Source organism: Megascapheus bottae, chromosome 3, assembly GCF_031878675.1.
Source record: "Megascapheus bottae isolate mThoBot1 chromosome 3, mThoBot2.hap1, whole genome shotgun sequence".
NCBI lineage: Eukaryota > Metazoa > Chordata > Mammalia > Rodentia > Geomyidae > Megascapheus > Megascapheus bottae.
The window spans coordinates 27,160,434-27,184,367 of record NC_143511.1 but is presented as its reverse complement, the minus strand read 5'-3'; positions in this window follow the sequence as shown (position 1 = coordinate 27,184,367).

Below are 23,934 nucleotides of genomic sequence, written 5' to 3'. Positions count from 1 at the left end.
ATCTGAAGTTTAGATTTAACTGTGTGTCCTGCATTTTTACTTGCTTAATCTTTTTGCTATTGCACTACATATAGAGACATAGAATAGAAGAAAGAGTTCCCAAGGGAGTCAGGAGGAGAAATCTAGGTTACAAAACAATAAAAGAGACTGCAGTTAAATTAGACAGATAAACAAAAAGGTCAAACTCAACCCTCTCCCATCACCCACATACCTAAAAGTCTCTATATTAAAAAATAATAAAAGAAGAGCCCAGATGATATGAAAAAAAATGGGAATAGGATATGATAGTAGATGACAGATTTCCAACAAATTTTGGAAGAAAGTAGCATATAAATGGTAACTTGTTTAGTAGAATAGAGAAAAATTGATGTGAGGAGAAACCGATCAGGAAGCCACACTCTGAAAAGGTAGCTAGCTGGTCATGGAGGTACAGGCCTGTAATTCCTGCATTGGGGATGCAGAAGAACTGCAAACTTGAGTCCAGCTTGGGCTACCAACTGAAAATCCATATAAACAAATAAACAAATACTCTGGAACGTGAGAGGTTTACAGGAGAACATGAACCTGAAAGTTCCCAGGTAAAACCATATCAGGTCCAGAACAGAATGAAGTAACCATGAAAAAGTATATAGGGCCAGGGTACAAAAAGTCCATCTCATTCTTCCATGCTGGCTGTTTAGAGTGCTGACATTCTGGCATGAGGAAAAGCTCATTGACATCTACCAATAAATAATTCAGGAAAACAACTGAGCTGCTAACTAATGAAACTAACTCTATCCATGCACAGGAGTCATTCAGCTTCCTAGTGATTACGTTCTTAGCTAAGAAGAAGATAAAGAAAGGAAGGCATTTATGGAAAACATCCTAAAATGGAAAAGAGAAACCTATAAAGCAAGGAAATGAAAAGTAAAGGTATTTGAAGAAAATAAAGGATTTACTAGAAAATAAAATGTAAGGTTCCTGGAAAAATATAGTATACTCATCAATAAGACAATCAAATAGTGCTTTTGGGGGTGGTGGTGTTTGGAGGAGGGGAAGAATCCTGGGGCTTGAATATAGGGCTTGATCATTATCCCTGAGCTTCTTTTATTAAAGGCTAGCACTCTACCACTTGAGCCACACCTCAGTCTCTGGCTAGGCTAGTTGGAAATAAGAGTTTCACAGACTTTTCTGCCTGGGCCGGCTTTGAACCTCCATCCTCAGATCTCAGTCTCCTGAGGATCTAGGATTATAGGTGTGAGCCACCAGCCCTCATCTTGAGATTTTTTTTTTCAGTCAGGAACCTTATTTCCAGTCAAAATACCAGTCCAATCATGTCCAAAGGGTAGAGCCAAGACATTTAAGTATGCAAAAGTGACAAAGGAATCTGGTCTGGAATGTACAAAAAGAACATCCTCAGACCAAACAAAATAAAGCAATAGCCTAGCAAAGTATGTGGTTCCCTGGGCTGCCTTATCTTTATGGTCCTCTTTCACTCTTTCCTAGGGCCCTTACGGTAACACAAATGACTCCCTGTTAAGCACAAAGAGCTCAAGCATCCCCGGCTAGTGATGTCATTACTTGCTCTCGTGACAGAATGGACTTTCATTCTTGTATATCACCTTTCCAGATGTGAAACATATGATCATTTATTTCATTTGTCCCTCACAGGTTTGACTCCTCATTTCCCTGGATTGTTCACTTCTCCAGTTCATCTCACTTCGCTGGCCCCTACATAGGGAGTATAGGAAACTATCAGGGAAGTAGTTAATGGCTATTTTATACAAGAAAAAAATGATGTTGCCCAGATTTATTAGCCACAGAAAGGAAAAAGAAATAGCAATTCCTTCTTTTTTTTTTTTCTCCAGTCATGGGGCTTGAACTCAGGGTCTGATCATTGTCCTCGGACTTTTTCTCAAGGCTTGAGTTCTACCACTTGAGCCACTTCTAGCTGTTTTTCTATGTATGTGGTACCGCGGAATTGAACTCAGGTCTTCGTGCATGCTAGGCCAAACTCCCAGCCCTCAGCAATTCCTTCTTGAATCCACAATGACAAAATATCTACCTACATTCATTCAGCAAGTATTTATTGCTAACTATAGCCTACAGTCTACGAAACTTCCAGTGGAATATCGGATAATAGATTTAATACCTTTAATTTCAGACAGAAAAGTGCATATATTGAATTAATACTAAAAGAGATTTATAGTTACACATATTGAACATCCCCAACCAGAGAAGCTGAAATCCAAAATACTCAAAATATAAAACCTCTGTGTGCTTCCATGACACCACAAGTAGACAGTTCTACACCTGGTCACATGGTGGATTGAAATTAAAATACGTGCCCTAAAATATCTTCTATAATTATCCACAGGTTATGTATATGAGATGTATATGAAACATAAAGGAATTTTATGTGTAGACTTCAGTCCTATTCCCCCAAGATAGCTCCTTATGTACATACAAAATATTTCAGACTAAGAATCTGAAATCCAAAGCAATTCTGGTACCAAATATTTTTGAATAAAGGATATTCAAACAATATAAAAGATATCCCAGAGCAAGACAAAATCAAGCATCAAGGTGGAATTCCAAACAATGAGTCCAGAATGGAAGCTCTCTATAAGCTAGAGTAATAAGAGAGGATTTTTATGGAGGAGGTAAAACTTGAGCAGAATTGTAGCAGGTAAGATTCAGGTCAGTAGACCTGAGGAATTGCTTTCTGGGAACAAAAAGGACAGTGCTGAAGGTCCTGCAGATTCAGTGGAATAGAGAATTGGTGGGTAGTGAAATTGAACTAATAGAGGCCCATTGAGGTAATGGAATAGCAGAAATGCTGCACCTTTGGGATTAGATTTTTATAATGAGGAGCCATCAGCAAAGACATCCTAAACTCTACTTTCTCTCTAATTATAGCCATGTAGAATTAGCAATTCCTCCCACCATATTGCCTAAACAACCTATACACATTTTCACTAGCATACCTAGCACAATGAATGACTGTGATCTGTCTTGTGGCTGCCTTCTTCATCAGTCCAAGGGCTCTTACGAGCCAGTGTTGTCAATTCTGCCATCCATTGCACACTGCTTATCACAATGAGGTGCCTATAGTGAAAGTGCAGGATGAACTTGAAGGAGGAGAATGAAAGGATGGAGAGACACAGTGCAGAATGAGGTTCACGTGCCTTCTGTACCATCGCCTCTGTATGCCACCTTTTTTGGCCACAGGATTCTTTTTCTGTTGGGGGCCGAGTAACGCCATGTCTAATAACTTTCTGCTGAGACCTGTAGTAGGGGTAAACAAGTGGACCTCTTTATCCTGCCCACCTGTTGTGCTGATAGGCTCCCGCACCCAATATAAGGAGGGGAGTTTTAGAGAGGGAGATTCCTGCCTTGATGAAGCTGCGTGGCGTTTCTGTTCGTGCTCCGGAGAAGCAAGGCTGAGTGCGGGAGAACAGTGGGCCCTCTCCTCTCGCGGCTTGGACTGGCTGGGGTGTGTTTTTCCCATCCCTCCTCAAGAGGGACTGGGGATGAAGGACCCCGACATACTGGCGCCCAACGTGGGGCACGAAAGAGGCACAAAATGGGGCATGAAAGGGGCACGACTGTGAGTTGAGCCAAGTGAGAGATACATGGAGGAAAGACTGAAAAACCAGAGAAAACCTGAAAGGCACAAAAAGACTGAACAACCAGGGAAACCTGAAGGGAAAATGCAGGCTGAAGTCACTCACAGGGAAAAAGAAAAAGACAGGAAGACAAGGAGAAAGAGAGGGACAAAGAGAAAAAGAAAAAAGGTGGTAAACAGGAGAAAGGGAAGCAACTACCTGCAAAACCAGAGAAGCCTGAAAGGAAAAAGGGACTGAAAGGCCAGGGAAACCTGAAAGAAAAATACAGGCTGAAATTGCTCACAGGGAAAGAGAAAAAAGACAAAGACACAGGGAGAAAGAGAAAACTCCTCAAAGACTGAAAAACCAGCGAATGTGTGTGAGAGATTTTAATCATTCCCAGATCACCTCTGAAGCGTGGGTCACTTTGGGAGGAACCTTGCGGAGGGCGAGGCAATGTCCCAGGAAGGGAGGAACCTCGCGGGAGTCTCTGGCCAGAGCAGTAGGGCGAGGCCTATTTTCTAATGAAATGTCAAAAAAAAAAATTACCTCGTGGAGGGCGAGGCCTAAGAGATTTTAGAATAGAACCGAAATGGGTTCAGACTGGAACGACCGCGAATGTGTATGTGAATGGTAAATCTAAGTCTATACGGGAGTAAACAGTTTAAGAACAGGTGAAAAGCGCAGACTTGAGAAAGAGAATTAAGTGGTAGTGATCTAGAAAGCCTGTGCTCGGGTTCGGAATAGTTGAAAACAGGCTAAAGCTTTTTAAAGTCCCTGACAAAATATAGAGACGACGCCCCTGAGTCAGCTTGAAGAAGTTACAGAAAATGGATCTTCGCCCATAACCCCCTAAAAATGAAGGGACCAGAGTCATTTTTGGACAGTAGTTTAAAACAAAAAGGGGGGGACTGGAAGACTCCAATTCTTCCATTGCCCTGGTATTCCCTATGGCTTGTGTGAATGTTGTTTTCTTAGTATGTTTCCCTGTTTTCTCTGACTGTTGTAGTCAGAGCCACTCAGTATATACTAGTGCCTGTACAGGCGGAGGAGAATGCTTTCCCGCTCATCAGTAAAAAAGACTTTGGTGTTTTCCTGCCCTTACTGCTGCAAGTATTGTCCTTGCCACTGTGGTTCCTACAGAGAATGCTTTGAATGTGAGGACTGGAATTGTTATGTGTACAAATGACAATATTCTAACTTTGGATGATATCTTGACACTATTTTGGGATTGATCAGTTTGGATTTGTTTTTATGCACTAGAATTGTAATATGTCTATTGCCTGCCTACAAAGTCAACGCAGAAAGTGCTAATGAGACGGGCATCTGTTCCCATGGAAGTAGGTGCATCCGCTCAGGTCTGATTTGCTTAAATGGACGGCTGGTAGCCTATCAACCTAAGACAGGAGCCAAGTAAAAAGGACTTGGTGATCCCATGATGGGTAAGAAGACTAATGAGCTTGGAGACACCTAAGACAGGCACAGCCGATCTAATATGGTGGTAGCCCCACATATACTAAGTTTTGTCTTTTTTTAAGATAAAAATGGGGGAGATGTTGGGGGCCGAGTAACGCCATTCTAAAAACTTTCTGCTGAGACCTGTAGTAGGGGTAAACAAGTGGACCTCTTTATCCTGCCCACCTGTTGTGCTGTTAGGCTCCTGCACCCAATATAAGGAGGGGAGTTTTAGAGAGAGAGATTCCTGCCTTGAGTAAGCTGCGTGGCGTTTCTGTTTGTGCTCTGGAGAAGCAAGGCTGAGTGCGGGAGGGCAGTGGGCCCTCTCCTCTCGCGGCTTGGACTGGTTGGGGTGTGTTTTTCCCATCCCTCCTGAAAGACTGGGGATGAAGGACCCCGACATTTTTCTATCCCCTGTATCCAAGTGTTTGGAAACTGCAGTCCTAATGCTAAGCAAAGAAAGCCAGGAAGCATGTTTCCACAGTCCATCATGTTTCTCTGGCTGTATTTCCTAGCTCTGAAAAAAAAAAATCACTACCCTTTCATGCCATATATCTCAGTGAAATCAACTTCTCAGTTGGTGCAGAAATAGCACTTTCTCCTTGACTCCAAAGTAGTTCTTGCCTTCTACACAAATCTGTATGTGACTTCTCAGTTCAGGCTTCATTCAGCTTTAATGCCTAGCTTGGAGAATCCTTCCAATTTAACATCTGTCAATTTTCAACTCCTCACCAAGGCCATTTAGCAATAGGAGCCAGGTGCCTACTCCAGACTTCCAAAGCAGTGCCACTCTTCCAGGAGCTCTACCTGCTCCCAGGAAGTGATAAAAGCTACAGAGAAATGGCTCACCTGACACTGTGCTGCTACTCCAGAAAGATTGATTGCTCCACACTTCTAATTTCTGTAATTACCACTGAGGAGAATGTGATTTACATTCAGATTCCTTCCTCAAAGATATACTACAGCATCATCTTCAAAACAGAAATCTCTTTAAGATTTGTGTACCACCTTGTTTTTCCTTAAGTCATAAATACACTGCTCCCAGTTTTTTGAGCTTTGTGAATTCTGCCCTGAAATGGGGCTGCAGTCAAATGTCATTAGAAGAACTATGTTTTGTTTCTTCCTCAGTCTTAACAGAGAACCACTATATATTTCTTTCCCTGTGAATCAGGAAACCAGTTGGTAGAACCAGTTTATTCTTTTCATTTTTTTTCTCATGCTAATGCAGGAAGTTGTAAGCAATCGCTTTCTTATATAAATAGTTACTGAGATTTTTGTGTGTGCATGAATCCATTTTTGTTATTATAAAGGTAATGGACAGAGCAGTTAGATAAGTCAGGTAATGAACACATTTCTGTTTTGACACTGTCACTCCTTTCTTGTTCTCAGTTTTCCCTTCCATCCCTTACTCACAAGTTGTGGGTGTTGAATGAATCTGTTAACCTTTTCCCTCCATTTCTGTGCCTACCCCTATAGTCCCAAAGACAGATAAATGAATAAGAAAAAAGGAAAGAAAAACAACAACAAAGAAAAAATATCCTGTTTCTATTTCCTGGAGTTCATTTTGATAAATATTATTTTATATGGTTAGAGATGTACATAGGTCTGAGAAATTTTTTAAAAAAGTTAAGTAAAAAGAAACTTTTCCAGCCAGAAACTGGTGGTTTGTGTCTGTAAACCTAACTACTCAGGAGGCTGTGGGATCTGAAGATACTGGCTTAAAGACAGCATGGGAAGATAAATCCAAGAGACTTTTAATCTCTAGTTATCAAAAAGCCAGAAGTAGAAATGTGGATCAAGAGGTAGGGTACCATTCTTGAGTGGAAAAAGACAACCAAGAGCACAAAGCCATAAGTTCAAGATCCAGTACTTATACCATAAAAGCAAAACAAACTTTCTCTTAAAAAGCCATTCAAGAGGCCAGGAGTTTGGCTTAGTGGTAGAGTGCTTGCCTAGCATGCATGAAGACCTGGGCTCGATTCCTCGGTACCACTTACATAGAAAAAAGCCGAAAGTGGCACTGTGGCTCAAGAGGTAGAGCTCTAGCCTTGAGAAAGTCCAAGGACAGTGCTCAAAGCCCAGGACTGGTCCCCCCAAAAAGCCATTCAAGGAAATAAAACACAATTTCTACTGTTGAACAGGCCAGGAAAGAAGATAGACATGAGGGAAGACTGCATAATATAATGAAGTAATGCCTCAAGAAATGAGCTTGCGTTGTACCTGGGAATCCTGAGGCCAGGATTAAGCCACATCAAGGGAAGTGAAAGCCATCACAGAAGAAATGGCATTTTGTCTAGGTCTTGATAGGGTGATGTGGCTGAGGAAGAAGTACTGTCCAGGCCTGGCAAATAGTGGCTGCATTTGTACAGAGGCATCACAGCTCCCACTGGGGAAATAATGGAGGAGAGCTCAGGCGTAATCTAATGGAAAAATGATGTTATTCAGGGGAAATGCTAATTGAAGCTGATGGATCTTTCCCTGGGCTTTTTAGTCTCTCAGTCAGCTTCATGTTATTGAACTAGGGGACTTCCTGCCTTGATTATGTTGCAAAATTCACACTTGCAACTGTCCCTGTTTGCAAGATGTTCAGATACCTTTCCTGGATTGTTCTGGTTTAATTGGAGGCAGTATCCTCTTGTAGTCTCAAATATCTCTACATTTGGGTACTGAACCCCCCAAAAAATATTTTAAAAGAAATCCATAAAATACTTCTCTACCAAAAAATAAAAGAAATTTCTATTAACAAAGCTCAAACAGCTCAATTCATAGGTCAAGAATGCCCTCCCTCCCTTCTTCCAAGACCGACACACTTTCCAGGATAGGTGCCCTGTGGTGAGGGAAGTAGCTTGATGAATGTCAATATTTTTCCCAACATGGAAGTTCATGACTAAAAGATGCTTTTTCCTTGATTCTTTTGAACAAATAAACAAAGAAAATCTCTGAAAGACCTGGAAAATCTTAAGTGAACTAAGTCAGGTCCAGAGAGACAAAGACTGCATGGTTTTTTTGTTGTTGTTTGTTTTTTGCCAGTCCTGGGCTTGGGCTCAGGGCTTGAGCACTGTCCTTGGACTTTCTCAAGGCTAGCACTCTACACTTGGGCCTCAGCACCACTTCCGGCTTTTTGCTATGTATGTGGGGTACCGAGGAATCGAACCTGGGTCTTCATGCATGCTAGGCAAGCACTCTTCCACTAGGCCAAACTCCCGGCCCCAAGACTGCATGTTTTCCTTTATATGTGGAAGCTAGATTTAGCTTATAAACTTACAAGTAAATACATTGGGTAGTATGTAACTTTATACAACTATATTAACTGAAATAATGTGGATTCAAGGGAGATCACAAATAGCATAATTCCTTATAAAGGCAAACTGAAAGTTCAGCAAAATAAGACATCAAGAAGTGGGTACTTGATAGGAAAGGGGTGGGACAAGGGGGATTGGACAAATGAAGAGGAGCAGAGAAGGAGAAGATAATCAAGAATCCAATGCCTCTCCTACAAAATTATGGTGATGATGGAAGGGGTGGGTAGAGGAGTGATGGGTAAGAATGTTGAAGGGGTGGCATTGACCAAGATGCATTGTATTTGTAATTGGCTTTTTAACATAGCAATTCCTTTGTGCAGCTATTAAAAATAACTCTTTTTTTAAAGAAAACCCTTTTCCTCAGCTTAGCACCATTTCCTCCAGGCTAACAGAATAGAAGATTCACTGTCTACAGGAAATGCATTCACAAACTACTCACAGAAATAATCAATTTGTCTTCCTTATTGCCCAATAGATTTCGTACCAAATATAATGATTTCCATTTGTGACTAAGTCATGTCATTTCCCTCCCTCCAGATGGGAAGGTAGATGAATTATATTGAGAATTCAAGACAAAATCCTACAGATAACCAGAGTGTCTTCCTCCTGACAATGAAACCAGGGAATTAGATAAGACTGTAAAATGAACTCAGTATATCATAGCCTTGTGCCAAGATTTGGGCTAAGCCATGGGTGATACAATGTTTATAAATTTCCCTAATTATTCTAGGATCAATCTAGATGATCTATTAGACTTTTGTAATGAGCAACTACCCAAATTATAGACAACAAAAGTTTAGTGTTCACTCAACTTTCCATTTCAATTAAAAGTCTGTTAGGAACTCTTCGTATTTCTTCCTCTAGGGGTTTGGCTAAAGAAGCCAACACTGATTGCTGTGTGTTTCCAAGAGAAAAAAGAAAAAGTAGGTGAGGTGTATGTTAGATCCTCAGCTTGTAAGGGTGCTACCAAAAAGGGGTGTCATCTACTCACATTTCTGTGGTGAATGTGAGCCACATTGTCTCACTTAGTAAAATGACAGGATGTGGCATATGATTCAAGAAATAGAGGGGTGAAATAATCGTAAGAGATTTAGTATTTATGATAATAAATGAGGGATGATGTTTTAGAAAGAAAGAACTTGGTCAATATTTTCAACACATTTACCAAAATCATTCTATGGAATTCTGCTTGAGTTCAGCACTTTATGAATATCGAACTAGAAAAGTCTAGGTCTTGAAGAGAGATTTGTATGTCCCTGGCCACTATGACATTATTCACAGTAGTGAACAGGTGAAAATAGCCTAAGTTCATCAACAGGTGAATGTTGTACACACACACACACTCCATAAACAGCATGTAGAATACACAAACAATGAAATATTTTATTCAGCCTTCAAAATAGAAAAGAACTGTAATATATGGTAGAAGAGGCATTAACTCTAATGACATTTTTTAACTAAAATGAGCTAATCACAAAAGGACAAATCTTTTGTGGCTCCACTTATATGAGGTACTTAGTACAGTTAAATTTATTGAAACAGAATATAGTGCAGAGTTTAGCAGGGGAAACACCTTCTGGAAGAGAGTATAGAGAGTTATTGTTTAGGGCTATAGAGTTCAGCTATGCATAATGAAAAAAATTCATCATGGTTATATAAAATATTGTTTATATAAAAATATGAATGTGCTTAATGCTGCTGAATACTGAAAAACAAGAGTGAAGAAACAACACAGTGAGAGCAAAGTAGGATACGTAGAGTAGGAACACAAAGACCCAATGTCTATGTATCTCTGATTATATCAAATAATATTTATCAAAATGAACTCCAGAACATTGAAACAAGAGGTCTTTCTCTTTGTTGTTGTTGTCTCTTCTTTTTTGCTTGGTCATTTATTGGTCTTTGAGATGATGAAGGGGGAACACAAATGGAGGGACCAAGGGTAAACAAATGCAGTAATGGTATTTGCTAGACAGTACGTTGAAAATTAACTATACAATTAGTGGGATGGGAAGGAAAAACTGGGAAGGGGTGATATTGTCCAAAAAGAAATCTACTCATTACTTAACTTATACAACTGTAACCCCTCTGTACAACATCTTTTATAATAACAAAAAGCAGTGAAGATAGAAAAAAATTGTTATAGACAATTTACTGGAACTAGATATTAAAAAATAATCTAGGAAACAATGTTTTAAAAAACAGGTACTTCTATAGTCCGATATTTGTTGATCACTTGCTGATTAATTGCTTGATTCATTGCCTAAACATTTTGCTGCTTAAGCAAATGTAAGCTATGTAAGCACAGTAGACTGTGAATCTTGGAATGGCTTGTTTGGGTCCCTGGGTTAATGTTTCTTGTAAGATAATCTTTTTCATTTTTTCTTTTTACCATTAAAAAATTTTTATTGTTGGGGCTGTGAGTTTGACCTCATGGTAGAGTATTCACCTAGCATGTACAAAGACCCCGGTTCAATTCCTCAGTACCACATGCATAGAAAAAGGCAGAAGTGGTGCTATAGCTCAAGTGGTAGAGCTCTAGCCTTGAAAAATCCCAAGGACAGTGCTCAGGCCCTGAGTTTAAGCCCCAGGACTGGGGAAAAGAAACTTTATTGTAAAGGTGATATACAGTGGGGATCCAGTTAAGTAAGTAAATGAGTATTATTATTGAACATTGTTATCCCCCCTAGCTTCCTCTCACTTTCCCTTCCCCCCCTTCACCTTCCCCCAAGTTGTAAAGTTGATTTCTAATAAAGTGTCTTCTGAGTATCACTGTTACATTGGTTTTCCTTTGTCCCATCATTTCTGTGATTCCTCTTCCCATCCCCAAATCAGATAAACCTATGTACAACACAATGGGTACCAAAAAATAAATGTGACAACAGGGGATAAACCAAAGGGAAAAAAAGAACGAAATGAAATAGAAAAGAAAGAACTTTATACAGTACACTAAAAAAACAAAAACCTCTTGTTTCTGTATCGGAGTTCATTTTGATTTGCATCATTTTATATGGTCATATGTACATAGATAATGCACTCTTGTGATCCTCTGCTAAAACTAAACTAGACATATACTAATTATTACAAATGAGGGAAACCATGGAGCCTGTTTCTTTGGATCTGGTTTATGACCCAGCATCCCATGCCTGGGCATTTACCCAAATGATCACAAAGAAGACCATACTAAAAGCTACCAGCACAACTATGTCGTAGCAGCATTATTTACCATAGCCCAGATGCCCCTCAGTGGATGAGTAGATCAAGAGCATATGGTATATATAGACAGTGGAATTCTATACTTCCATTAGAAAGAATGACATTGCCCCATTTGTAAGGAAATGGAAAGACTCATAAGAAAATCAGTTTGAGAAAGACCTGCTTTTAGTGTTGTTATTTCAGGATTGACTTCCTCAAAGGCTGCTAGATGTAGAGTCTCAAGTCTTGTCTTGTTGACCCAAAGTCTTTTTCAGTGCCTTGGTACAAGTACTCCTCCACAGTGTCTCTCCCTACAGAGCTGATAAACTCACATTCGACTGAAGATACAGACACCAAGAGATGGCACAAGTGTTTCTGTAAACTAATCTTGCAAGCAACATCCTACCAAGGTCTGCTAGATGCTTTTCTTAGTCACTAGGTCCAATCCAGTAAAGAAGAGAACGTCTCATAAGGCCACAAATACAAGTGAGTGAGGACTGTTGGGAGAAATTTGAAGACGCTACTGCAACCTTTCTGAATAACTGATAGCACAAGCAGAAAGTGAGAACAACGCTGACAAGCTTTAGCATGTACGAAATACTGTAGCTGATACAAGTTCTTTTCAAACATACATGGACAACTTGACAAACTTAGATCCACGCTTGGCCATGAAGCAAATATTGACATATTTTAATCATTTAAAACTACATATTTTCACCATATAATGTGAGATTGTTGTTCTTAATGTACTATGCTATTTCTCATCTCTTTTGCTGTCCCTTGGTTAGTCTCATATTATTAGAGTATCTTACCTTGTTATCTGGTATATTGTATATATGTTTATTTGTTTATTTGAAGTAGGATAGGGAAGGGGGGAAACAAGATGAGAGGAGATGGTGGGGGAAGAAAAATGGGGACAAAAACATGAGAAGAGGTATCAATATTTGTGAAGTAATGCACCTTCTATCTGGCACATATAATGTAATCCTTCTATTAATTTACAATAAAAAGAAAAAAACTACACATTTTTTATCAGAGTGGAAACAATCCATGAATCAATGGCAAAGAAATAAATTGAATATTTCCAAATATTTTGCAATTAGATAATATTGTTCAAGAAACTCTGTAGATTAGGTAATCAATGAACATAAGAAAATATAAACTAACTGCAATAAGAATAGGGTATATAAAAACTTAATGGGACATAGCAAATCTGGGTTTTGGCATAATTTTAAAAAACAGATAATCTTTAAAGCAACCAAGTGTAAATAGAGTAATGGATCTTAAAACTCTGCACTGTTTACTATTGCCTGCAAACACAGGATAAACCCAATAGCTAGGTAATAAACATATAGAAACTGGCAGTTTTAATGGTAGTAACTTTTAACTTAAAATTCCAAAGAAGGCAGAAAATCATCTTGAAGGAACAGCAGCTATTTTTACCATTCTGGAGTAAAAGTGAGAGTTCTCTTTTTTTTAAATAATACATTAGGTTTGGTGTATATATATATATATATATATATATTAACACATCTAATGCTGAGGAAAAAATAAAATGAATGGTAAAATTTAGGTAATATCTTCTTTGAAAATATTTAAGTGTCAAGAGAGGAGAGAATATATATATATATATATATATATACATATAGATAGATAGATAGATAGATATGGACAGAATCCAAGGTGGAAAGTTGCTTCTGCTGAGAGAACATTTATCAGATCTGATTGATTTTATGTCTAGACAATCTGTCCATTATTGAAAGTGGGTGAGCAAGGTCTCCTCATATTACTTCATGGAGATCTAGCTTTCCCTTCAAATCAGTAATCACCCGGTTTGTCAGATGCTCATACATCTGTGGGAGGGGGGTGTGGTAATGTATTTGGGATTGTTCTCTTGATAGATTCTTCTGTATCATGATATTATGAGAATCTATTTTTTTTTCTTTGTGGAGCTTGAACTTGTGGATACTATCCTTGAGCTCTTTAGCTCAAGGCTAGCACTCTACCACTTTGAGCTACAGTCCCACTTCTGGTTTTCTCGTGGTTCATTGGAGATAAGAGTCTCATGGACTTTCATGCCCGGGCTGGCTTTGAACCATGATTCTCAGATCTCAGCTCCTGAGTAGCCAGGATTACAGACACAAGCCACAAGCACCCGGCTAGTTGAACATATACATATATATAGATAGATAGATAGATAGATAGATAGATAGATAGATAGATATGTATATATATGAAATTTATTTACTCTATATCTTTTGTTGAAGTTTAATCTATGTTCGAAGTACTTATTGATAGGTAAAGACTTGAGACTTCCATTTAATATCTTGCTTTCTGGCTATTCTGTAGATCTTCTGTCTTTTCTAGAAATCTTTCTCTGAGTTTGGGTGATTTTCTGCTCTGATATGCTTTCAAATCTCACTTTTATATATAATAGCTTTGGTAACTGAAGGTTTTTATTTAGTGATTACCATGAGGTTACTATAAATCATCTCATATTTACAATAGGCTATGTTTAACATAAGTTTGACAACTTATGTTTAAAAACTCTGCGCTTTCATTCCCACTCCTTCTACCTTCCATGATTAAGATGTCAAAATTTACATATTCTCCTAATTTGTATCCCCTAACTCCTTGCAGTTACAATTGTTCTCAGTAATGTTGTCTGTTGACCCTTTTAGTTAAAAGAATTAACATGCAGAGAAAAATGCTTCACTGAAACCCTCAGGGTCTTAGTGCTGTAAATATGACTATGTATTATATATACCATTGAGTTCCTTCTTTCATCTGTTTTATGTTATTAATGAGGAAACTTTCAAGTTGTAGATCCCAAAGTGATGGATTTAAAAAATTAAGTTAGTCAATTTAAATTTTAATTACTTCATTATAGTGTTTTTCTTTTTAAAATGTAATTTTAATATCAGGGTGATGTACAAAGGGCTCATATATTTGTCCAGGCAAGGAATGATGGATTAGCAGCTTGAAAGTAGCAAAAGATAAGATCCATCACATTAAAGAAGCCCCAGTGACAATCAGCTACCTCTTTCAGATTTTCATGAAAAGTATGTGTGTATTTCCAAAAATTATCTCAAAGGGCATCACTCAGTAAAGGTTCAATTTACTAAAATAATGCAAGATTTAAAATTTTGGGTAGACAATAAAATAAAGTAAAATAGTCAAGTCCAAGGAGATATAAGTAAATGTCTGGTCATTCTGCACATTTAAATGTACTTTCACAAGAACTCACAGAGCACAATCAACAACAATAACAAAAAATAAGTGAATTAAAATTAAAAGCTCAAAGCATATGGAGATTTGAATTATTTTACCTAAAGGTTACATAATGATATTATACTAAAAAAAATGTACGATTTGGCAGGCCCTGTTGGCTTATATCTGTAATCCTACCTACACAGAAGAATGAGATCTGAGGATCAAGGTTCAAAGCTAGCCTAGGCAGAAAAGCCTGAGGGAATCTTACCTCCAATTACCTAGTAAAAAGCCAAAAGTGGCTATGGCTCAAGTGGTAGAGCTATAGCTTTGTGCAAAAAAAAAAGGCAACCAGACCCCCCCCCCCAAAAAAATAATACCATATGTGAACACAAGATCCTAAGTTCAAGTCCAGTGCCAGCCCATACACAAAAAATTAAAATGTGTTCATTTTTAAACATGTGAATATGGAGGTGTCTAGAGACACCTAGAATTTACTTTATGCATATGGACATTAAGAAATACCTATCTCAGCCAGGCGCGGTGGCTTACCCCTATAATCCTAGCTACTCAGGAAGCTGAGATCTGAGGATCAAGGTTCAAAACCAGCCTGGGCACAAAAGAACATGAGACTCTTATCTTCAATTAACCCCTAGAAAACGGGAAGTGGTGCTTGGCTCAAGGGTAGGGTGGTAGCCTTGAGCTGAAGAGCTCAGGGACAACACCCAGGCCGAATTCAAGCCCCATGACCCACAAAAAAGCAACAACAAAAAACCTATTCGCGGTAGTCTGAAAGGAGAGAGCCTAATGGTAATTAGAATTTATTTTCAACTTAACTATAACAAAATGGTTACAAAACATGTAGCAAGGGAGAACAGCAGTACTTCAAACTTCACAGCTTTGAATGGTTATGCTAGAAAAGGAGGTAGGTTAAAAATTAATGAGCAAAGCAGTTATCTCGGAACTCTGGAGAAAAAGACAGTCAAATAAACCTTAAAAAAAATGGAAGGAAGTCATAAAGATAACATCAGAATTTAATGACATAGATTGAAACATAAAGAGAATTCACAAAGCCTAATGTTGTTCCTTGTAAACCTGACAGAACTGAGGAACTCTGAAAAACCAAGAGACAAATAACCAATATTAGGAATTAAGAAGGAGATACCACAAGAGGATTGGCTAACCTTAACAGACAAGCTATTCTGATTATTCCTATGAATCATCTAGAATGTTTTGTTAATTTTCACAGAAACACACAACTTTCTTTGATTGTCTTTGATCTGAGAAACAAGCTGAGGTTGACTTTCTCAGGCCTAATTCTAAGTTCCTTGCAGAAAGAGTTTAATTGGCTAGCCTTCATTTCAGTTATATTCTATAAGTGATCAATTAAAGCTAGGATGGGGTGTTAAGTTGCAAATTCATATGTGCTAGGAGTCACTACTAAGGGGAGAGAAGGGAGATCTTAGAGAAATAGGGTCATTATGGTTGGACACACCCCCAGAAAAAAATGCATGAAACTGACTATTGCGCTTGTCAATATGCATTATCATTTCCAATTACTGGAGTCCTCTAAGCAGCCCCTCTCTGCAGCAGAGTGTCTGCAGCAGTGGTGCTCTGTCTATGTTCATTGAACAAAGTCTATAATGAAAAAAAAGTTTGACCTTTTTGAGATTCTATATTTCTTAACTTTATAATGTCAAGAGCAAATACTTTATTGACCAAAAGCGTGGTGTCGAATCCAATAATCCTGAAACTCATTTTTTTCTCAATCAATAGTCACATGAGGAACTTAAAAAAATGATGTGCAATGGCCACAGCTATCGGCAATAGTAAATGCATTTGGCGGGTTGAATACGTGTTCTAAGCAGAGCCATCTGGGTTTACCTGATGCTGGCCTCTGTCTCTGACCTCTCATTCGTTGGACACAGATTTTAGGATATACTTTTTCCATTGGGGAAAGTTTGACTTCTTTTTATTTACTTTTTCTTACTTCATACTTTTTCAGTTCTGGGGACTGAATTTGGACTGAGCATTATCCTTGGACTTTCCTCAAGGCTAGTTCTTTATCAGTTGAGCCGCAGCACCATTTCTGGCTTTTCTATGTATGTGGTACCAAAGAACAGAACCCAGGTCTTAGTGCATGCTAGGCAAGCACTCTACCACTAGGCCAAACTCCCAACCTTACTTCATATTTTTTGCTGTTGTTGCTACTTGTTTTTGTGACTTTTTGTTTGTTTTTTTTTTTCGTTTTTTGTGTGTGACTAGCTTTTTACAGTCATCTTTCCTTAGTCTCTACAGGTCTGGGATTATAAATGTGGACAGTCATGCCTCTCTTATTTTGGTTTGCCCTGTCTTAAAGATTAATATTCAGTTGGCCTTTGGATCATTTTCCCCCTAATTTCTGGTTTGATCTGATATTCAATTATAATAAAATTCAAGGGTGCAGAGAATTATTCTCAAACATAAGCCTAGTGTTTTGATAAAACACTTCTTGTAGTGATGCATAAACTGTACTCCACATACTGGGGTGATTAAAGAATTATACTTATTTTTGCCAGTCCTGGGTTTGAGCTCAGGGTCTGAGCACTGTCCTTGGACTTTCTCAAGGCTAGAGCTCTACCATTTGAGCCTCAGCACCACTTCCAGCTTTTTTTCTATGTATGTGGTACCGAGGAATCGAACTCGGGTCTTTGTGTATGCTAGGTAATCACTCTACCAGTAGGCCAAACTGCCAGCCACGAATTATACTTAAAAAAAATAATTCTATTAAATCTAAACTGCTATTTTAGGTGGCAGGAAATTCAATCGCAGTACTTCCTCTCCCCAGAGTTTAGTCCAAATATCCAGGAAGTATACAGGCTGCCCACAAAAAAGAAGGGACCAACTGCTATTTGTGGCTGTACTCAGAGGCTCATTTTCCACACCTATACTGTTCTCAAAATATGGGCATTTGTGCAGCTGTTCCATTAGCTGAGGTGTACAGGTCTTTGCCAGAAATGTGATTCGTTCTCTGACTCACCTCTCCAAGTTCTTGCTATCCAAGTCACCAGGTTTGTGCCTTTGACTTGTGCCAAACTGCAAATCCAAATTTGTTCTCTTCTCTGCTTGAAGTAGGGGCAGGCGTTAGACTGGTGGGAATATAACTATTTGCTATCGTGAGTGTTGGAGTGCACATGCTGAATGGTAGATGGTTCAGGGAGAAAAGGGAGTGATGAAAGGGAAAGACACAAGAGAAGAAAAGAAGGGGAGAAATGGAGGCTACCAGTTTCATCTCTGTTTTTCCTCTAGTCCTTCTTTATTATAATTCAGGAGGTGATATCGGCCTCAGATTGACATGTAGCCTCTGTTGGGAAAGTACTCTGAGTTTCTACTCTACTCAGGTTGTAGCCACCTTCTACCAATAGTTGTATGAATAAATGTGATTGTGTTCAATCTAACAAGTACTTATTCTGAAATTGCACTGTGTTGCGCCATATCCTAGAGCTATACAGCTGTTCTAGATTTGTGCCTGTGCCCTGGGGGAACATACAGTTTAATGGAGAAGGTTGACATATGTATAGTAAGGCAAGAGTATGTGGAAGATGATGTGGCCAATGAAAGATGGGACCGTGTAACAGTTCAGGGCACAGCTCTGGAAGAGGTAGTCTTTGTGTGAGGCCAAGTAAAGTAGCCAGGGTCAATGATGGAAATGGGGGTGGGGTTTGTCCAAGAGATGGGGCTAAGTGACAGATTACGAAGGATATAACATGCCAGAAAATTTAAAAGCACACCCAAGTCAATGGGGATCCTCAGGCAGATGTATTTTTAACTAGGGAAAGGAAGTAATTAAGTTTGGATTTTTAGAAAGTCAGCCTGATCCTCTAAATAGATACCCTATTTAAATGGTGCCAAGGTATTTTAATACATATATAATGAAAATATTTTTATCTGCTTCTCTTTCTGTGCTTGTGTGAATGAATGCACATGCAGGAGTACATATAGAGAATTCTGCATGTGTGCTTCTTTCCTTCCATTACTTACTTGATTTCTTGCTTTGCTGAGATAAAGCCTATTGGGTTGAAAAGACACAAACAACCCAGACACAAATAAAATCTTCCAAAAGAGACATAAAAGCTTTGCCATTCCAATTTAAGTTGGCAATCAAAAATTCTTTAAAAAAACTTCCTACTGTCACTCCATCCCCCTTTTTGTGTACCATATATAAAAAAGTTGATAGAGAAAAAAATGACATACTACTTTCTGCCAATTTAGTTCTACATTTTTTAACGTAGGCACTATAATCACAAATTATGTATTTTGTCACCATGGTAAAAGTACTTTCATAGATTTCTTTTATAATGAATGCCAGTGCTTGCAAATTGATTCTGCATCTGTTTTCCATTAAGGTTTACATGAATGATTAACAAATAGAATCTCACTAGGGGAGAAATTACAGGCCTTATTTGTAAGAACATCACATTTTAGTATAGCTCCAAGCTGTGGCTTTTACCCCCATTGCTCATATTTCTCACTTTACTAGCATTCTGGTTTTTACAGGACTGAGACCTCAAGCAGCTAAATATTACCTAAAAGACAATGTCCCACTAGGTTACTTTCTGTAAATTAGAAAATAAATCACAGTACGAGTACATGTGTGCAACAGGGCAGGATCTATCTCAGAAGTGGACCACAAAGAGAAGGAACTTAATTTTGGCTTTTCCTCTCAGTTCCCTAATGGAGCCAGGCATGTTACTTGTCACCTGTAAAGTCATGGCTCTTGGCAAATACATTTAATATTCTGTGGATTTTGTTTTTGTTTTGTTGGCCAGGGGGCTTGAACTCAGGGCATGGGTCCTGCAATCCTAGCTATTTAGGAGGCTGAGATCTGAGGAATATGGTTCAAAGTCTGTGAGACTTAATTCCAATTAACCGCCATAAAACCAAAAGTAGAGCTGTGGTTCAAAATGGTAGAGCATTAGCTTTGAAGGAAAATGCTCTGGGACAATTCCCATGCTCTGGGTTCAAGCCCTATAACTGACCGAAAATAAACAACGAAAGAATATTGGAATATGGTTGTGAAATTAGCAGAATTTATCTTCTAAGTTTTCTTTTTCTAAATATTCCTCCCCTCCTGGACCCATGGCCCCAAAGGACTCCATATCAGCCCCAAGCACCCCTTCTTGATCCAAAGCAGGTGTTGCCTCATTTTCTTCTCCTAGTTCAAATTTGGAAGTCAAACAGTGAGGTGGTTCATATCCACTAACCTAGTAATGGCTGAGAGGTATTTCTTCTGTTAATCCTTCTGGAAACATTTCTATTTTACCTAAAACTGGCTTGCCCTCATTCAAAGAAATAAATCGACAAAGATGGTGGCCAAACGAATTTGTTTTCTGAAACAATTTGCTTTCCATTCTTTCATTTGGCAAATAGCTGCAGTATTGTTATTGCTATGACAGAGGTGCTTAGCTGGGAGCTGATAGAGGCCCAGTGGGACAGACATGGATATTGCTTTTAAGCTGCTTACAGTTGAATGAGCAAGACAGGCTTTCAGACCAGAGGCATCAGGCTCTTTGGGGGCTTATTTACTGCTGTCATCCAGCACCCTGAGAAAGCCTGAGTTTCACAGGTGTTCAATAAAATCTGTTGAGGGATTAAATAGATCATGGAAAGATGAAGAAAATGGAGGTAGACTAGCTTTTCCTATTCTGCACCTTGGGAATGACAGTGAAGGAGAGTCTGTTTTGGAGGGTGAAATTTAAAAGGACACATGTAGAAGCAAACTAGCTGATGCTGCTGAAGAGCAGAGCAGAAACATACCATAGCATCCACAATAGCTAAAATAGCATGAACTAGCAATTGCAATTGTATGTTCACGGTGATAAAAAAAAAAGAGCACATACAGATACATGCTCATATACATATTCAGAAACCTATTTTTTAAATGTATGTTATTGTGATCGTAGATGTAATGTACAGAGGGGTTACAGATGCAGAAATCAGGTAATTTGGGTATTTCTTTTGAACCATGTCACTCCTTCTCTGTTTTTCCCATCTGTCCCCACCTACCAGTTGTATAGTTTGTTTTCCACATACTGTCTTGCCAGTGCCACTGCTGCATTTGTTCACTTTATCCTGCCTTTTCTATGCCCCAATTCCCCTCCCAAAGATTAACAAACAAGGAAAAAACAGAAACAGCAATTACAAAAAAAATTCTCTTGTCAAAAACACATTTAAAAGGAAGCCAGAGAATGGGAAGAGACCAGTCTGATCTTTTATATTGATCCACTCTGTGTGTATGTATATATGTATTTGTGTGTGTGTGTGTGTGTCCTGTGGAGTGAACTCAAGAACTACACATGGTCCCTGAGATTTTGAGCTCAAGGCTAATGCTTTATCACTTGAGCAACAGCTCCACTTTGATCCTTTTGGGTCAAACTAGAGATAAAAGTCTCAGACTATCCTTCCCGGGCTGACCTTGAACCACAATCCTCAAATCTCAGCCTCCTGAGTAGCCAAGTAGCCCCTGGCACTTGGCTCACTGACCCACTTTTGTATGAACTAAAGAGAACCATGAGAACTGTGTTAATTCCTTGTGAAGTCAATACCTCTAAACAAATGATCAATGTGTTTGTTGAAAGAAATCAGACCCAGAGGATTTCCAAGGAAAGGAAAAGAATCCTTGGGCAGTCCTTGCACATTAGTTAGTGTGGTTTGGGAACAGGCATGTTTCAGGCATTCCCGAAGCTCGTGTTTCTTCTCTATTTGTAAAATTTTAATTCTAGTTACTGTGTAGTGTACATCCAAAGTTATATATGAACCCTAAATGAGGGAGGATGGAGTGTGTGTGTGTGTATGTGTGTATCATTATTTGCATCAACTACAACTGAAGTCTCAGCTCATTTACATTTTTTTGTGTGTGAATCTAAGACTGGTCTTTTATTTTAGCAGTCATAATTGTGTATTGGATTGGTTTGATGCAGCAAACTGTCAAGCAAATAGATAAAATAAACCTCCAGCAACATATCAGGCAATCCGGGAAGAAACCATTACTTTCCAAGAAGTCTGTGTCCTGACTCATCAATGTGAGATCTCAGAAGCCAAATTTCCAGCCAGCATTAGACAGCACTACTCTAAATGATAAGCATAACTGTTGTTTTCCTAAGGAGAACAAGAGAAAGAGGCATCCGTAATCTTTTTTTTTTCTTTGAATTTATGTGTAGTATGCGGACATCTTGTGATTTGGTGAGTTGTCCAGTCTTCATTGTGAAGGTCAGGTATACCTTAATTCCCAAAGGCTTTAAAAGGGTCATCCACCATTTCAGGCCAGGGCTCGCCTGCACTCAGACATAAGCATGAACACATCTCTTATTTTCCCCTATTACTTCATGTCTCTGCATCTCCAACTCCTCTTTCAGGTAGAATACAGAAAACAATCTAGGATCACCACTGCCTTCCAAAATGGGCAGATTAAGGTTAAGATTATGGTCCAGCTTCTCCATTGGTCTTCAGTTCTGCTGCAGCTGCAGACACAATAGCTTTTCTGTTATGAGAGGCGAGTGTGTGTGTGTGTGTTATGGTTGTTCCGGTGATCCTTTAAAATGAAAAAAGTTATCTCAGATGAGTAGCCTGAACAGCGCTTGGGAATTCATAAGCAATAAAAAATTCTCAAACATGCAGGGAAACAAAACCCAAAAGAGAATGTCTGAGCAAGGATCTTTGGTGACTAGATCATGGCCAGGGTAAAAGAAGACTAGGAATTGGGTTTAGGTGGAGAATACTGCTCCCTGTGGTAGCAGAAACTGAGTTCCTGTACTGTCAAGAAAGAGGGTACACTAGGATTGGCCAATCGGATGGCATGAAAGATAAGTTGGCATGGCAGTGAAAAAGCTCAAACCCAGAGGTCATAAAAAGACTTGGAGCGTAGCGTTTCCTTATATGCTAGTGGGTCCATTTGTTGTGACCTTTCAATACTTCTACCTCATCACCCTTCCCCCTTCAAAACAGGGGAGGGGCAAAACTTAACTGCATACAAGAGGTTTATGTGGGTGGTGACCTTGATTTTGTGAGAAAGGAATGCAAACTTGGATATATCTCAAAATGAGATAATGAAATCAGGGTATAAAGGACAAAGTAAAGTTACAAATAGATGCCAGAAAGCAGAGTGATAGATTTTGACACACTGGGACAGTTCCTCATTCTCCGCTTTCTTGACTGTTGGGAGTGAATTTGTTCTTGGTAGAGACTGGTATCTTCTTTGTAGAAAGTTTAGCAAAATTCTCAACTGGTGGCCACTAGTTGATAATATTAGACCTACCCTGAATTGCGATCACTATAACACCTTCAATCATTGTCAGATACATGAGAAAAATCACTTCATTTGAACAATGCTACTCTGGAATCTTCTGGGGGTACCGGCTGTGCTTAGGGCCTGTAGACTGTATTAAGTAAGGTAATTGAGGTGTGGTGAACTATGTTTATTTGAGTCATATGTGACCAGCTCCTTTTAGCTGACATCTGGTGATAAAGTAGCAGATAACATCTCTCCTGTACAGTAATTCAAAACTGAGAATTTTGTTAAGTTCCTGATCCATATACTGTTTCTTCCTTTTCTTGATTATAAATGTTTTTAGTAGATCCTGACTCATTGTGTCAATAGAGAGGTATTGTTTCACTTATTATTTTTCAGAAACTGTGACAGGTCTAAGATATTTTTCCCTCTGAGATTCATAATCAAACAAGTTAACCTGCTCCAATTTCATGCATCCTGACAGAAGACTCTGAACCCTTGGTCAGCAATGAAGACATGGCAATTATCTAAATCTCAATATTTGCTTGATCTTCTTTTCCCAAATCCCACTGGATGACGGAAGAGGTAAGGTAACATAATCACAATGTCATGAGTTGCCTTCCAAGGCAGAAACCTGAAGCTTAGGGAGGCTGAATTTGCTGTAACCATACATATGGCTACTCTTGGCTCTGGAAGGAAGTCCTATCTCTGCCATCAAAGGCTGCTCATTACACACACAGACATTTTTGAGTGACAGTCATAAATAAAGTTTACATTCCCAGCAGGGCCTCTTCACACAAGATCTGTAGAAACATAAGACACTTTCTCAGCACTACTAAGGAAATAGAACTATAATTTATTCATCTTTGTAACCTTACTGCTTTGTATTCAGGAGGTCATTAATAAACATCTTTTGGAT